Source organism: Canis lupus, chromosome X (genome assembly GCF_011100685.1).
Source record: "Canis lupus familiaris isolate Mischka breed German Shepherd chromosome X, alternate assembly UU_Cfam_GSD_1.0, whole genome shotgun sequence".
Taxonomy (NCBI): Eukaryota; Metazoa; Chordata; class Mammalia; order Carnivora; family Canidae; genus Canis; species Canis lupus.
Genome location: NC_049260.1, coordinates 10,795,437 through 10,807,601, shown reverse-complemented (window position 1 = coordinate 10,807,601; position 12,165 = coordinate 10,795,437). Strand labels below are relative to the sequence as shown.

Genomic DNA, 12,165 nt, shown 5'->3' with positions numbered 1-12,165 from the left:
AGAACTGGCCTAGATGCACATGCCATGTGAGTGAGAAACAAACATTTGCTATTAAGAGATGTGGCTTATTTGTTACTGCAGCATAACTGGGCATATCCTGAGTGATAAAATGACCTTTATTTGTTTAATATCTTAGAGTTCAGCAGATCTGGCAAATCATTTAGCATCTCTAAGACTCAGCCTCCTCCTCTATAACATGAGTGTCATAAATCTACCTCACAAAATTGCTTGAAGTTAGGCAAGGCAATGCATTGTTCAATAATGCTTAGCATAGTGCATGATACATATCAGGTTCTTAGGAAATGATTGTTATTAACACAAGGGAAATGGGTTGAGGACTATAATATTGGAGTTAACTTTATTCAGAAGACGAGTTAGACTTTGAAAGACTAACTCATAGAAGCAAGGAGGCAGGGAAAGGGGTAATAGTTTTTCTTTCAGTAGTTTGAGCTTTACAGCAAGCCTGCCTAAAAAACATTCTTAGGTACAGATGCATGCCATTATTACAGAGTGGGAGGACCTTCTCTTTGGGGGGTCTTGATTTTTCTTCCCAGAAGAAAAGAAATGGCTACAAGATTCTGACTCATTTCACAAAGCACACAATTTGAAATGTAATTACATTTAAAATACGCTGGAAAGTGAGTGCATGACTCCAAAATTAAAACTCACTCTTCTGAATAACAGGCAAAGGGGAAAATGACAGAACAGGTTCCCTTGAGAATGTTTAGAACCAATATAAAAAAATATCTTTCTTTACGTGCACACCTTCCTTGAAAAGAATGAGGCAGGGACCTGGTTCAGCTTGACAAGAGACAATAAAAAAAAATCAGTTAATACCAGGAGCACCTGGGTGGCTCGGTCGGTTGAGCACATAGGGTGAGGGAAGGAGAATAATATAAACCAGAACAGTCATTTCCACCCACTGGGCATTGTCATGAATTTCCTGTTTCTTGGCTTTATCCCTCTTCTTTTAGATACTTGACTGTTCTTCCTTGTTCTTTAGCTAACTGGCTCTCCTACTTGCCCTGCACTTTAAATATTGATATGCCACAGGTCAACTGTCAGTCTTACTCTTTCCAGATCCTACAACCCTTTCTCAAAGTTCTCATGCTCAGCCATGCTTTTACTTGCCCCCACGGATTGATAACTTCTCCATCTGAGGCCTTGTTTCTGGGTAGATGTTTCTATCTACTTATTGGAAACCTCTCCCTGGATGACCCAGAGTATTTAACCTGCTTTGTTCCTTCTATTTTAAACATTATTCTTTGATCTTTTTCAGCCTACCTCCTTCAGATTTCCTCTTAAACTTTACTTCTTCAAGGTCGTGTTTCTTGAGACTGCGATCCACCTGAATGCACTATCCAAAAACCCTATTGTCTTATGTTAGGCAATTCAGAGCCAATTGTTTTAAATTACACACTTGTGGGACTATTCCATTGTCTCTCTTCCATGCTAGACTTTTTACTCTGTGAAGGCTATCATAACATCTACTCTGATCTTCATCAGATTCCCAGTTCCTAACATCTGGTAGCAACTCAGTAAAAATGTGCTAAATAAATGAATCAGTGATATAAGCTGAACCCCTAATACTCCCCACCTCTCCTGTGCCAATTCATATATTCCTGGATGTAATGAATGTGCCCCCAAATCATCCCATTATTTCAACCAGAACCTGGGAGTCAGCTTTTATAGCACCTTACCCATAACATCTAAACATTTACCAACAGCTATCACTCCTCTTAAATATCTTGAGAATCCAATTTCCCTCTCCCTTGTCACTGCTATTACTGCTTTGTTTAGGTTCTTGTCACTCTTTCTGAATTCATTATCCTCTAATCCTTCTCTATCACTGCAGGACATTTTCTTAAAATGCAAATCTGACCATTTTACTCAGAAACTTAAAACCCTTTACTGGACTCCCTATTGCTTTGAAGATGAAGCTCAGATTCTTAAACCTAATCTACAAAACGTTCCACAATCTGACAAGCTAGTCTCAGCCTTCCTCGCCCTACCCTTTTTCATTCTCCCCTATTCCCTCTGGTCACCCAGAACTCATGATTCCCAAACCTACCTTCCTGCCTTTGCACAGATAGATACTCTTTGCCTAGAATGTTCTCTTACAGATGTTCTTCACTCATCTGACTCTTCACATTTCAAAACAAAGCTTTAAGTTCCCCTCCTCTGGGCAATCTCTCCAAGCTCTCCTGAGTGAAATTTATTGTACTCTCTTCTACACTGCCATGGCAAAGGTATTGAGTGTAGCTCCCACAGTGGTCAGCAATTAGTTTTTATTGTCCTCATCCCTTCCTTGAGATGTGAGCTCCTATAAGCAGAGTCTAGCTCTTATTCACCTCTGAATCCACTGAAGTGCTAGCTCTCTATTTGCAAACCTTTTCTCTAATAAAAGGCTTGCACCCAAAATATATTTTAAAACTCTCAAACTTAAGAAGTAAATAAATGTCTCAATATAAAATGGGGAAAAGATTGGACAGACACTTCATCAAAGAAAGCACTTCATGCAGACGCCAAATAAGCAATAAAAATATGCTCAATATCATTTGTCCTTAGGGAAATGGAAATTAAAACCACAATGAGATACTACTACACCTATTCAAAGGTCTAAGATAACAAAGACTGAACATAGTAAATGTTTATAAGGATATGGAGAAACAGGAATTTTCATATCCCGCTGGTGGGAATATACAACCACTTTGGAGAACCGTTCATGCCAATTTCTTAAAAAGTTAAACACCTACCTTATGATTTGACCATCCTACTCCTAGGTATTTATCTGATAAAGAGAAAGTATATGCCTACACAAAGACTACCATCAAAGCTTTATTTGTTATAGCTCAAAATTGGAATCAACCCAAATGTCTATCAACAGCTTAATGTATAAACAATGACATACTCATATAATGGAATATTAGCAATAAAAAGAATGAACACACAACATGGATGAACCATAAAATAACTATGCAAAGTGAAACAAGTCGATCAAAAAAGTATATATTATTAGACTCTATTGATATAAAATTCAAAGTATGGTGACAGAAAGCAAATCAGTAATTTCCTGGGGCTGGGGGATGTGATGGGAAGGACAGGGAGAGGGATTACAGAGGGCCACAGGGAAAGAGATGTGATGGGTATGTTCATCTTTTCGACAGTGGTAGTAGATTCACTGGTGTATACACAATGTCAAAACTTCAACTGTACTTCTTAAATATTATATGTCAGTTTTACCTCAATAAATGTGTTTTTTAAACACCCCTTAATTTTTTAAACATGTTGTTGAGGATTAACTTTTTCAATTACAAAAAAACTCTTTTAACCCAATTTTTCATTCATTTTACAGGCTCACTAAACCTATCTTCACTTTGCACATGAAACACCTATTTGCCTGTCCACCCAGGCAAATGAACCCTGAGCCAACTTCTCCTCCCTCCCCTTTACCTCCTTCACATTGTCTTCTCCATCCTGCTAGAGGTGAACTCGGCTTTCCTTTTTGATCGCTCTCATTATCTCCTCTATAATGTCTCGTGCATGACGAGCACCTGACATGGTGCTTTACAAGTGTTTATCAACAATTTGTGCATAGACTCAGGAGGTCATATTGCCCTGGATGGAATGCCTGCACTTTCCCAGCTGATTAAAAGGAACTAGCTCTAGGTCAAGAGGAAGGTTTTTAATCCCCTGTATAGAAACACGGTGTTTTTTGACCATTGAGGATAGTTGAGTCTGTAAATGAGGCAATGTTAATGATGTGGCTGCGTTGATACTAGACTAAGTTCCTCAAGAATGTAAGTTTACTGTCGTTAGCTGGGCAGACATGATGAGGAAGAGTAAAGAGAAAGGAGGAAGTGTAGGGCAGGAGGAATTCTGAAAGATCATTTATGAAGCAAACTTTTATAACTCCAGCTCCCATTTGTAGAAAGAAAATGAAATATGAGAACACCAAAACTAAGAGATAATTTTCCTTAAAATAAACATCAGTCATGTTTACAACCCGGTGAAAAGGGAGCCAATGAATAGCAGCCAACAGCCGCACTGGAGCTAGACAGCCCTCATTAGGAAACACAGGCAGCCATTGCTTGGTGTTTAGGTGAGGAAAACTCAATACCGGTGGCCTCCCCTCAAGCAGCCCTGGCCAGGCCATTGCTGAGCAGCTCCCTTCCCACATGAAAAAATACACTTTACAGCCTTTCCGATTAAGCAGTAGCTCCCTCCCCAAACTCTGAGAGCAGTTTTTTCTTCTCCACATTTCTCCAGCCTCAACTTGACTTCATTTTTGTAACTGGTAGCAAGCCAGTTACAAAGAGAAATGATCTCTTCCCACCAAAGTATCTGGGAAGAAAGCCCATTTGATCATTAATTACATTATCTACCGGCCTCTTGCTACTCAGGATGTGGTACTTGGATCGGCAGCCTTGGCACCATCTGAGAGCTCTTTGGAAATGCAGAACTTTGGGCCCTGTTCCAGAATTGCGGAATCCGAAACTGTATTTTAACAAGATGCCCAAGTCGTTTGTGTACACATTCAATTTGAGAAGTGCTTGTCTAACCCTCACAACATCCTGTATAAGTTAAGGACTCTCATTCTCATTACTCATTGAAGAAAAATGAGAACAAGAAAGCAAAATTACCTGACAAGGGTCAATAACTGAAAAGTGCCAGAGTTGGGATTTTAAGGCAGCTCCCCTGATTGTAAATGCAAGCACCTTTTCCTTCCACCATGCCTTTCTCCATATACATTTTTTCAAATGAATTTGGTAGTTCTGGTCATCACCACCCCACTCTCAACCTCACTGTTGACTGAGTGCTAATATCCAAACCCCCACTCTCAGACATGCATGCTTTAAATTAGACATTTCCCATCCCTTGAAATATTTTCACCGCCAGTGTCTGTGGGGAGAATGACTTAATGCATCCCTTAAATCTTAGTGTTGAGGGAGTTTGATAGGACTGCTGACTTTATCCAGTGATGGGAAGAGCAAAGCACTTTGAAGAAAAAGAAGGAGGAACGAAAGATAAAGGCAAAGTGTCCCAGATTTATTGTTCAGTATAGATCAGCCCTTCCCAAGGACCTTGACTGTCCTTGACGTTTGCTGTCACGACTGGCTTGAGCCTGTTCCTTTACTTCTGTCATGGGCTTCTGGATACTCTAAATTTGGGCTGTCCTTTCCCTGTGGTATTTCCAGGGATGTGAGCACCGAAATCCCTGCAGATGTTTACCACCGCTACTCAGGTTCAGAGAGAGAAACTGTGAAACAGCTGTGCTTACCAGCACTTAAGGTGACATCTTCATAAAAAAAATACTCCAAGGGACTCCTGGGTGGCTCAGTGGTTGATTGTCTGCCTTTGGCTCAGGTCGTGATCCTGGGTCCTGGGATCAAGTTCCACATTGGGCTCCTTGCAGGGAGCCTGCTTCTTCTCCCTCTGCCTATCCCTGCCTCTCTCTGTGTGGCTCTCATGAATAAATAAATAAAATCTTTTTAAAAATACTCCAAGACTGTATGGTTACCAATATAGTAGCTATTGTATTTGAGGCTATACCATATGCCAGACACCATACTAGATACTTAACAAATATTTCCCGCAATAGTCTTGAAAATATGTATTATTTAGTAAATGCATCTCATGAAGAATGGAGCCTGGCTTCTAACCTCAGGCCTATTTGAGGCAAAAGTGCGTGTTCTTTTTATATAACACATTGCTATGGCATGCTTATATTAACCTCCTACTCCACCTTCAGTGTCTGGCTGAAATCACCCCTTCACTAGGCAGTTCTCTCTCAGGGACCTTGATGATATCTTCTTCCTGTAGCCCTGGTTTGGCACTTTTTATGTGATAGCCTAAACTCTTGCTTCCTTTTTTATTCACATTCCTCCTACACCACGCTGTAATTATGTTTGTACCTGTGTCCCACCTCCCCATCCAAAACCTTGAGCTCTTAAGTAAACTTGGGGTCACCAGCCCCAACATCATAGCAGGAATTCAATGATATCATCAGTTGGCCTAAATCAAGTTAGGCACAAAGTTCACCCTCTGGAAGCCTCTGGAAGTCAAACATTTGTTGTTGGTTGAGCCACTCTGTGTTGTTTACATGTAAGCCCTCCGATGGCTTACCCTTGGAAATTTTGTACCCATTTACAAGTTGCTCTTGCACTGGGTTTGTACTACTTTTTCTTTCTTATCATTCTCTCCCAAGAGAAGAACATGGCTTGAGTCTTTACATTTAGTTACTTCTCCTTCTTTGGTATTCTTTACACTTTGGATTCTAGGAGAATAAAAGAAGAAAATAAAACCTCTAGCGACTCTATTCCTCTCTTGCATCGTCGTACTTGCTCATTCTCTCGTTAACATTTGAGACATTGTGCTAAGCATCTTACATATATAATTTTTAAGTCCCATACCATAAAATCTATGAAATATGCACTGTTATTATTCCTATTTTGTTCAGGAGTATCCTCAAGTACAGAGAGGTTAGGTAAGTTGTCATTGATCACACAGCTAGGAAATGGGAGAACCAGAATGTGAATGTAGGCTGTGTGCTACTCTCAATAACTTATCAACTATTATCAGTGATAAACACAAGTGAAATGTGGCAAATGCATAGGTATAAGCCAATATGCTTGTGGGTACCATGTGGAGTACCTAAGAAACTAGAATCTCTAGACTTTTCTTATAACCAGTCCTTGGCTGGGCCTCATCTTCTCACCTTCTGTTACAGGTGCTCAGAGAATATGAATGAATCATTATTAGTTTGAGCTAAGCTCTGAAAAGTATAAAGTCCTAGTGAGTGTTGGTGTTACTATTATTTTTTTATAAATCATTTATTAGGGAAAGAATGTAGCTGCCACTAATATCTTCCAAAACTCAATATAAATGATTTTTGAATAATTCAAATGTTGGATTATTCATATCCACTTGACCTTCTCCAGTAGCAGAAATCTTAGAGAGTTGATGCTTTGCAGGTATTTGAAGAAGCCATTATGCAAATGGAAATATCATACCCACTAAGATATTTGTTGTAGGCATTATGGCAGACACACACACAAAAAAGGTATAATGTATTCTCTCAAAAGGTTCACCATCTTTTTTGAGAAAATAAACCTGATACATGTTTCTCATTAAATAACAATGAAATTTTTAAATGGCTCTTTGAGAGGATGATGATAATCACATGCTAATGCATGACTGTACCAACAGCAATTCAAAGAAGAGATACATAACTTCAGGCTGAGATGAGTGCTCTGGAGAGGTTTGGTGTAACAGATGGGTTTTAAGCTAAAGTTTGAAAGGTCAATAGAATTAAAGTAAGGAGCAATGAAAGAAAGGGCATAAAGAGTTGGATAGAACAGCATGGTAGGCTAAACAATCCATAACAGAGAATGTGCTCATGCATAAACAAACTGGCATCATTATTGCACTTAGTTTGGACTGTGGGCTTGAGTGAATAGAGACTATCTGTGATTCAGTTTGAATTCTATGATTCTCAGCCCAGGAATTCTTGCCTAGTTCTTCTGGTAGCAAAGTTCAGCACTACAGAAGAAACAACGATTATTGCCTGCTTGGTGAGCTCTCTTGGGTCACTGTAGGACTAGGTTTCAAGATGCAGCATATAGAGTATCAGCTCTAGAGAAACACTTCCTAGTATCACCCAGTCTTGCTCCATTAGGCCCCTGCAAGACTTTCCACTTATTGCTAAAAAGTGAGACATCTGGGCAGAAATATGCCACACAGCTGGTCAAACTTGATGGCTCTTCAGGGATACTAGTTGGGGCTGCCCTCTAGAGGGGCTAAGAGGAGCCATCACTACCAGTTCTAGGAGCCCATAAAAAGGCAAGAGCCCTTTCAGAAAGGCAAGCCATTCTGAGAAACAGTATGGAGTTTCCTCAAAAAGTGAAGAAAAGAACTACCCTACGATCCAGCAATTACACTACTAGGTATTTGCCCAAAAAATAGGAAAATACTGATTTGAAGGAATACATGCTACCTCATGTTTATAGCAGCATTATTAACAGTAGACAAACTATGGAGAGAGCCCAAATGTCCATCACCAACTGATGAATGGATAAATAAGAAGTGTTATAGATACACAATGGAATGTTACTCAGCCGTAAAAAGGATGAGATCTTGCCATTTACAGCAATATGGATAGAGCTAGAGAGTATTATGCTAAGCAAAATAAGTCAGTCGGAGAAAGATAAATACATATAATTTCACTCATATGTGGAATTTGGAAACAAAACAAATTAACAAAGGATAAAAGAGAGAAATGCAAACCAAGAAGCAGACTCTGAACTCTAGAGAAAAAACTGATGGTCACCAGAGGAGAAGTGGATGGAGGGATGGGTGAAATAGGTGATGGGGTTGAAGGAGTGCACTTGTCGTGATGAGCACCCAGTGTTGTATGGAAGTGTTGAATCAGTAAACTGTACACCTGAAACTAATATGCTGTGTGTTGACTAACTAGAATTTAAGTAAAAATTTAAGGAAACCAAAGATATGAAGCACCTGCAAGAGGGTTTTATATATCTGTCTCTATGTAGATATGAAATCAATCATGTTAAACTCTCACAAAATCTCTGAAAGGTAAGAATTATGACCTTTATTTTATAAATGACCAAAGGCTCAATACGCTGCTCAGTGGCATCAGCAGACCGGAGATTCAACATGTCCACCCTGCCGTAAGCAACTACTAATTTTGGCCCATCCGGACAAGAAAGAAGAGATTAGAGGTCTCAGAGAGGTCATCTACCTCTCTCTGGGTGTAGCCAGTGCACCCCAGATGTCAGAATTTGGTAGAAAAAGCCCACGAACCTTAGAACGTGGCAGCATTTCAAGTTGAAGAGAAACCTTAAGGTAACCCCACATGTAGGAGCTACAGAAGGAGCATCCAGAATAAAGAGCTCGATTCAAAACAGCCTTACAAGAACATCTTCAGTCTGCTCAATAACCTGAATCGTAGCTTGTTCAAGGAAAAAAGAAATATTCTGTTTGCTGAGGTGTTGCTAGGAAGATGACCCACGGGGCGACTACCTTGGAAGGGCTGGTTGAACCTTCCAGCAGAAGAGAAAAAGAAAGACTGAAAATAAATTGCCTTCCAATTCCCAGTGCAAAGTGTAGCTTTGTAAAAGAGGATTCCATATATATTGATGCTTCCTGGAAGCACATTATATGACACTCAGCAGCCATACTAAAATGGCCCTTTCCCCGAGTGAGTGGTGCATGTGACTAACAAGATAACTATGCCAGAGGGAACAAAGAAGGCAAGAAAGGTCAATTCCAGATCTCTTTTGGTATGAGTTTTTTTTTTTCCAAGTAGTAACTGATACTATGCATATCAGAGGTCCAGAAAGAACTGCATCCCATTATCTGCTCTTTTTTTTTTTATAGAAGGGTAACTTTATTAAAGCAAAGAACTGAACATAATTTTAAAGTACATAAAAATATGGAATGCTTCACAGATTTGCACATCATCTTTGAGCAGGGGCCACGCTAATCTTCTCTGTATTGTTCCAATTTTAGTATATGTGCTGCTGAAGCGAGCACCCCATTTATCTGCTTTTAGATATCAGCCCAATAAGACCTGAAATTCACCCATTTATGCTAAGTTTTGCTTTCTGTAATGCTGTTTACAAAATGGAAACATGATTGGAAAGCATATGCTGAGACTAATTTGCACTTCTTCCTACATTATTTGAGTACTTTTTCTGCTTACAATTTTTTTCCTGATAAAAATAAAAGGATTTGAAGAAATCCATACTAGAGAAACTTTTAATAAAACAATTTATAGCTGATTATATGATCTGAAGTTTGAGCTTGTTGCTCAATGTGAGAGAGAAGATAAAAAACACTGTTTGCACACCTACCTCAAGAAGCAGCTGGATTTCTACTAGAATGTCTTATGCTCCCAGTGTTTAAAAGGAATGGCCATTTCCCCCCTCTTAATGGAAAAAAAAAACTCTTTCAGGAATACATACGTTTGACGTAAAAGTTGCACTTATGTGACTGTAATCTTTGGCACATTCCTGCTGTCTCAGAAAGAAGAAAAGCTTAGCAATAAATAGAAGAAAGGTTTAGCAATAAATAGAAAAAAAAGGTTTAGCAATAAAAGAAGAATGTGCACTTTTTGAAGTGAACACTATAGATATTCTAAAAACTCAACTTTTAGTAACTCAGTTTTAACTTGCCTCTTTACATGGTCAATAGCATGTTACATATCTTGTGGAAGAAAGGGAAATCTATTTTGGATAAATCCTACTACAGCATGAGCTGTAGATTATTACCAAGTCACCAGCACCATATTGTAGCAACACATACAATAGATGTAGTGGTAGGTGTGTTTCTTCTCTTGGATGGTGATAAATCTCTTTAAACTGTCAGCCTGCAAATATAAATATTTCTTGAAATTTATGGCCAACATGGCAAAAGCGATTCACCAAAGCACTTGTTTTCTATTATTTTATTAGATGACATTCATCCATGATGGAAAAGTAAGGGTGATGATGGGGGATTGTCTTGAGAAGAGAGCTCTGAATGGGGCCAAGAATGGAAGGTCAGATGTCAAGGACAAAAACTTTGAGAGTGCTTTCTTGGCCTTGTAGTCTTCAATCTTTTCCCCTCCTATCTTTTAATAGGAAACCATTCCTAGGCTGTAATGACTTGGAATTTGTATATCCCTATTTCCAAAGGAGATAATGGCTCTCTGTCAAGATATCATCAGGCTTAGCTTCGTTTTAATTGAGTTCCCTGATGCATTTGACAGACTGTGCAGTGAGATCTGGGATCCTGACTATCTTGTGTTTACCAGTGATGGTCATGTCAATAGATAATGGTGGGGAGGCCTTGGTTCATACACTTACTAATTTTCCTAAAACATGTCCCTGAATTACATTGTGTATAATGCATATATTTACAGGGTCTTGTAGTTTTGGTCTGTTAATAAATAGAGGGCCAGGTAGAAATTTCTGAAGTATCAGGAAGACTGCTCCAGAGTAGAGCAGGCATTACATTTAGAGAAGTCCAAAGTCTGCCCAGGCCTACCACAGGCAGGTGATAACCAGTCCATCAGCCAGGCAGCACCACCTTCAGCAGCATCATATTTGGCCCACAGGGAAGACACTCTTCTCCAGCACATCACGTAGTGTCCTCCTGGGTCACCCTCTTACAAAATAAGCCTCAGATACACTAGTGGGCCCACTCACCTCTTTCTCCAAAAATGACTAATTTGTGTGAGTCAAATTCCATACTCCACAAATGAATGAATGGTATTTCCAAACACTGTAAAGATGTGTTAAAATTTTACATATATGCCTTTAGGGTTTTCTCTTTTGAGTAGTAATGGATAAAATCAACTTACATTCTATTGACTGTTTTTATTAAAATTCAAAACAGTACTACACTTTCATCCTCTCCTACCTCTCTTCAGGGATTCTCCCTTTGAAATCTAGCTTTTAACTAATGAAATAAATAAACTAGTATGGCATTCTTGGGGGCTATTCATAAAGTTCAAGTGTACAAATAAAAACTTACAATCAAAAAAAATTTTTAAAAATTAAAAAAAATAAAACAAAAAAAAAACTTACAATCACCAGTTCTGTGATGCATCATAAAGTAGAGGTGTTAGTGAAAGGCTTCAGCTGGCACTGTGACTAGCTGTCCCCTTACTTCAGGACGAAGATCCTGCATGCATTTCTTGAAAAAGATCCCGTCTGGGTGGACTTCCCCACTAGCTTTACTCATTACATCAAATTAAAAGGCAAATATTGACAATGAACATGAAACCAATTTAACCCCAAACCTGCTAGCCTAGGGTACATTTCTGCTAAAAATTATAACCAACACCTTCAGGAGGAAGAAGAAACTAACACTTCACTCTAAGTGACTCTAACCCAGTTATTTACATAAACTTAGTGGACTGAATTCAGAAGTTTAAATATGAGTAAGGAGATACGTAACATCGGTTGTGCAAACAACTAAGGAATTCTACAATAGGGCATCTCAATGACCCAGAGCAAAAAGAATGGGTTATTTTAATTCCCCAGAAAATATTTCCCTCTGAAAATAAATACCAATACAAAGAACTTAATTCCCTGCTTTAATTCCCTGCTATAGAAAGTGCTCCTACAGATCCATGATATGATGAGGCCAGTACAAAGA

At 39.0% G+C, this 12,165-nt stretch overlaps 1 protein-coding gene and 1 non-coding gene across 14 annotated transcripts in view; one reads left to right on the top strand and one right to left on the bottom strand.

Moving 5' to 3' along the window:
* Positions 1–12,165, top strand: part of FANCB (FA complementation group B) — a 459,601-nt gene that overhangs the window by 377,701 nt on the left and 69,735 nt on the right. The window lies entirely within an intron of this gene.
* Positions 9,449–9,555, bottom strand: LOC119868571. Its single transcript, XR_005386571.1, has one exon. It is a non-coding gene; the product is annotated as a U6 spliceosomal RNA (small nuclear RNA).